Source organism: Meles meles, chromosome 20, assembly GCF_922984935.1.
Source record: "Meles meles chromosome 20, mMelMel3.1 paternal haplotype, whole genome shotgun sequence".
Taxonomy (NCBI): domain Eukaryota; kingdom Metazoa; phylum Chordata; class Mammalia; order Carnivora; family Mustelidae; genus Meles; species Meles meles.
The window spans coordinates 27762086-27767692 of record NC_060085.1 but is presented as its reverse complement, the minus strand read 5'-3'; the positions used below and the strand labels follow the sequence as shown (position 1 = coordinate 27767692).

Here is a 5607-nt window from a genome sequence, read left to right as displayed (position 1 = left end):
GAAGGCAGACACTTAACCGACTGAGCCACCCAGGTGCCCCAGTGACATTTCTTGCAGGAGTTCAGGAGTTTTAATTTAACTATTTTACACCCACTATCATACAGAGCATGAATGCTCGCCATACGGAGATGGCAATGATGTCCAAAAAAAAGAGGAGGGGAGGAAAGAGGAAGGAATTAAATATAGGGAAGGAAAATTACAATATATATTACACATATAAACATATTATATATATATATATGAATATTTATTTATTAGCCCCTTTGATAAGCACTGTATATATATTATCTGTTTCTGGATATCTGTTTCTAAATAGAAGACTTAAAGGGACAACTCTAGACAGTTTTCCAGAACATCTGGTTAAGTCTACAAGTTTCATGCAATTAAAGCAAAGAAATGGGATAAGAGCCATTTGTCAATGGTGTCAAAAGTCCCATGTCCCATGCAAGGTCGTGTAGAAATTAAGACCCTTGTGCAATGTTGTGGCTATGTAAAATACTGCAACCACTGTGGAAAACAGCATGGCATCTCTCCCCCAAATTAAACATTCAATCACCACATGATCCAGCAAATCTGCTTTCTGGTGCATATTAAAATAATTGAAAGCAGGGACTCAAACAGATATTTGTACACCAGTGTTTCTAACAGTATTATTCCCAGTGGCCAAAAGGTGGGAAAAACTTAAATGTCCATTAAAGATGAATGGATAAAAAACATGGGGTGCATACATATTATTCAGTCCCAAAAAGGAAGGAAATTTGGCATGTGTTACTCCACTGATGAACCTTGAGGACATTATCCTAAGTGAAATAAATAAGCCAGTCACAGAAAGACAAATATTGAATGATTTCTTTGTATGTGGTACCGAGAGTGATCAAGTGATCTAGCTGGGGACTAGAGGGAGGAATGAATGGCGAGTGGTTTAACGGGTACAGAGTTTCAGTCTTGTAAGATGAACAAAGTTCGGAAGGTGGGTGGTGGTGATGGTTGCACAACAGTGTGAGTCTATTTGATGCCACGGAAGTGTCCACTTAGAAATGGTTAAAATGATGAATTTTAAGTTACGTACATTTTACTGCGATTTGTAAAAGAAAAGTCCCACATGCCATAGACAATGCACACTGAGGTCTCCAGGAAGGACCCGCCTGTGGGAGGTCTGTCCTCTTCCCTCTGATGTATGGGGAACCGCAGTCATGAGGAAAGGATGAAGATGTGGATGACACCGGTTTAAGCAGAGCAGCCAGGCAATTCAGTTGGAAGTATTCTGACATTTAATTTAACTGAGGTTTCCCAAGCATTTGATGTTTGCTTCCTTCAGGGAGAATAGACGATTTCCATTGCCTTGACGGTTCTGTCCAGTAGTGTGTGTGAGTTCTTCCCAGCTCCGCTTCAGAAAGGAAATACAGATGGTAGCTGCTTTCTTCCTGTCTTCATCACCTTGCCAATAAAGGCAGCTTCCTTTCCAAAGCGTCCCTGTCGCACATGTCATGTGTTTTTTCCCTCTTCCTTTCTCCTTTTATTACTTTTTTCTCTTTCAGACATATGGAGAGACATGTGTCGGAGCAGACCCAGTTTCCTATACCACTGCCAAAGTCAGGGGCAGCTCTGAAACTTAGGGAATTGACCTTAGGCCTGTAAAACTGATTAAGAGGGTAGGAGGAAATCTGAAATTTTAAGTGAGAATTGGTATGTGAGCAAACTGTAGTCTGGCAGAACTAGGAAATAACTCAGGCCATGTTGACAACGACACCACAAGTTATTCTATGTCACCTGGCATTAAAATATCACAAGGCTGTTCACTGCTGCACTGGCTGTATTGGGGGGTAGGATGCAGAGAAAATGCAACCAAAAAAGTGTATCGATCGAATGAGAGACCCATGAAATATATTTTGAAACATCCAAAACAGGTGCTAACAAAATGGCCTTGCATGAGTTAGGAAAAGTGCGCCCCCTGGTGGTGGGCCAATTGCAAAAAGCCAGACCGTCTCCCGCCCCACCATCCACGAGGTCAAAAATGCAATAGCTGCCGGCTCTCACAGTCGCAAGCTGCAGGGGCATAGGCTGGATTTCAGCTTCCAGACACAATTTGCTCTCAACCTGCAATGCATGGAGCCATTAAAAAAGAAAATCCTCTGAAAAACTCAGAAGAATTGTTTTTATATACAAATGTAAGCATGGTTATTTCTTGCGGGGGCGTGGGGGGGCGCGGATCCGGGAGACTGGTGCTTACCAGTAGTAACTCTCTGGTTTGCAGTTTCAAGTGACAGATGAGTGAGTCTTTGTACATGGAATGGAATGCCAGACATGCTGGTTGGGGCAGGAATAGGCAGTTTTTTTTTTCTTCTTCTTATTCCTTTTCCTTCTTCTCCTTCTCCACCTATCTACCCTCCTTCTTCTTTTCTTTTCGGTCACATGAGGTTGCATGCTTTGAATCAGAGAGCATGAGATCTCCATCAATGTCATTTTCCTCAGTTTGGGGGATAGCATTTAAACCAGGAGAAATGTTAAAAATCCTTAAAAAGTAATTTGGCTCTTTCTTGCCAAAGAGCACCACTGGCTGGCAGTTTTCTTAAATTAACAAGAGCTGAGGCCTCATTTTGGTTCACAGCCTTAAAAATTATCTCCAAATATTTCACGGAATTATTTTTCTTTGGCTTAAAATCAATGCCTTCCTTTGGAAGAGAGAGTGGGAAATGTAAGGCAAAGTAGGTCAAGTCTCAGGTTCCCCACTTTTGTTTGCCACTGACAGTTACGGGGCATATGAGTCACTTGTTGATTTCGTTACTTCAGAAAACCCTGAATAAATACACTGTCTGATAGGTTAGTCTTTCTTCATCAGCCAAAGTTTTCCTTATGAACTTATATCCAGCTTTTCTAGTTAAAATTAAAAACTGTTATTTGTTATTGTAATGCTATTAAGTGTATACTCTATAGCATAATTTAAACTTAGAAGTTGAAAATGTAATTTGGGGAGAATAGAAATCTTTGTGATACTATGAAGTCTTTCTATGATCGAGGCTTATTTTCTATCTTTCAGGAGTATTTCATATCTTTTTCACTCATCCAAACATTTCTTGTTACGGTCATTCCTATATGTTGTCCTTTTTGACATCACCATAAATGCTATATTTTGTCCATTATACATCATGTTTGCTGATTCTTTGTGTACAGGAAAGCTACTGCTTTCTGAATAAATTATTCCATCCCCCACAACTTTTTGAAATTTCTTTTTCATTTGTGGTAGTTCTCTACTTGATTTCCTGGGTTTCCCATGTATAAGAACCTATCTTCTGCAAACACTGGTAATTTTTCCTCCACCTTCTCTGATTTTATATTAGTAATTACATAGCTTTCAAAAATTACTTTGGTTTAGCCAAATGCAGTATTATATTAGTGATAGTGATGAGCATAATCAATCTGTCTCTAACCTCCATAGGTATACCTCTAGAATTTTTCCTCAAACAAAATGCTAGCTTTTAGCCTGAGATGGAAAATTATTACATGTTAAGAAAGAATTCACCTGGTTTTATTTGTGTACCAGTTTTTTTTAAATTGCAAATCACTACTGAATTTTCTCAAATTATTTTTCAATAGCTATCAAGTGATGAGAGGGTTTTTTTCCTTAGGTCTAATGATTATTTACATTAATAGATCTCCTAATAGTGAGCCATCCTGGCATCTCCAGGAGGGAAGGGAATGACTTCTTCATGATATATTCTTGTATTTTTTTTTATATGTGTGAAACATTACATATAGAAAAGTGAAGACATGTAAGTGTACTTCAATCAAGCAATAACCATTAGCCACTATGCAGGTCAAGAATCAGAACATGGTAGTTCTTGAAGAAGGCTTCCTGTTTCCCTTCCTAGTAACAGACTCTCCCCTTTCTTTTTAGAGGTAACCACATTCCTGATTTTTCTGACAATAATTTCTTTAATTTTCTTCATAGATTTAGTGATGTCTTCTCAATCTTAAACAACTAGAATCAATAATACATACTATGTTTTGTCTAATCTCTACCTAGGTAAGATTGATATATTATGGCAGATAGCTGTAGGTTTTCCATTTTCATTGCTATTTAATATTTCACTCTATAAATGTACCAAAATTTATATATTCATTCTATTGCTGGTGAACATTTGGATGCTTTCTACATTTGGGTTATAAAAACACCATCTGTGTCTATGAACTATATATATATATATATATATATATATATATATATATATATATGCTTATTTTTCTAAGATATATATCCAGGAACAGAAGTACTGAGTCATAAGACATACATATTTGCAACTGTACTTGAAAATGCCAAATTGTTTTACAATGGTTATATTAATTTACACCCCCATGAACATATGATAGTGCTGATTGGACCACATCATTTTCAACACTTTTTATTGTCAAACTTTTTAATTTAAGGCAAACCATTAAGTGGTAATTATATCTCATAGGGGTATTAATTATATTCCCCACTACTAATAAGAATGAGCACCTTTCCGCATGTTCATTAGCCATTTGGATTTCTACTTTTTTGAAATTTTCATTTTTGAAGTTTCCACTTCCAATTTTATTTGTTTTTCTTTTTCTTACTAATTAGTAGGAGGGTTTTTTTTCAAATTTTTATTTAAATTCTGATTAGTTAACATACAGTGTAATATTGGTTTCAGGAGTAGAATTTAGGGATTCATCACTTACATATAACACTCAACGCTCAATACAACAAGTGCCCTCCTTAATACCCACCACGCATTTAGTCCATTCCCCCAGGCACCTCCCCTCCATCAACCCTGTTTGTTCTCTATAGAGAACATATATATATATAACTCTATATCAGAGTCTCTTATGCTTTGCTTCCCTCTCTTTTTTCCCTTCCCCATATTCATACATTTTGTATATGAATCATTTGTTGGAAAGATGTGTTAGAAATTTCTGTTCCGTGGCTTATCTCTTCAGTCACTTTGTAATATCTTTTGATGAATACAATTCATAATTTTAATGTAGACAATTTTTAAAAAATATTTTTGTTTATAATTAATAAGTTTTGTGTCCTCTTAAATGAAACTTTTATGTACTCTATGATCATTAATATAGTCATCTGTAGTGTCCGCCAGAAGATTTTCTTGTTTTGTCTGTCATTATAGATCTTATTCCACATAAAATAAATTTTTTGTTTAAGAATACAACTTTGTTATCGCTTCTTGGCCTTTTAACGAAGATCAAGTGTAGTATCTGTTCTTATCAGTTTAATATCTGATATGTCTTCTATCTGAGGACAGTATATTAAATGGATTTTGGAATTAGGAGATGGAATAGGAGCTTGCTCTGTCCACTCCACCATCGACCTGGTATTGCAGTACTTCCAGGAATGGTGCACCCTCTTCAGGGGGAATTAACTGTTGTACAAAAATTGGAACTTGAGAAGCCTTATGTTCAGTTTTTTCGCTATGCTGCTTTGCTCTCGATAATAAAAACTTACTGCATTCGGAAAAGAAAAAAAAAATACAACTTTATTTTCTTTATATGGGTACTTAATTGTCACAGCAAATTTTGCTGAAGATTGCCCTTTACCTACAGTTTTGCAATGAATCCTTTGTCATATAA

General features: G+C 36.5%; 1 non-coding gene across 1 annotated transcript; it reads left to right on the top strand.

Annotated features, from left to right (window-relative positions):
* The first annotated feature begins 5196 nt into the window (after positions 1-5196).
* Positions 5197-5385, top strand: LOC123933311. The gene has a single exon (XR_006816558.1). It is a non-coding gene; the product is annotated as a U2 spliceosomal RNA (small nuclear RNA).
* Positions 5386-5607: the final 222 nt, after the last annotated feature.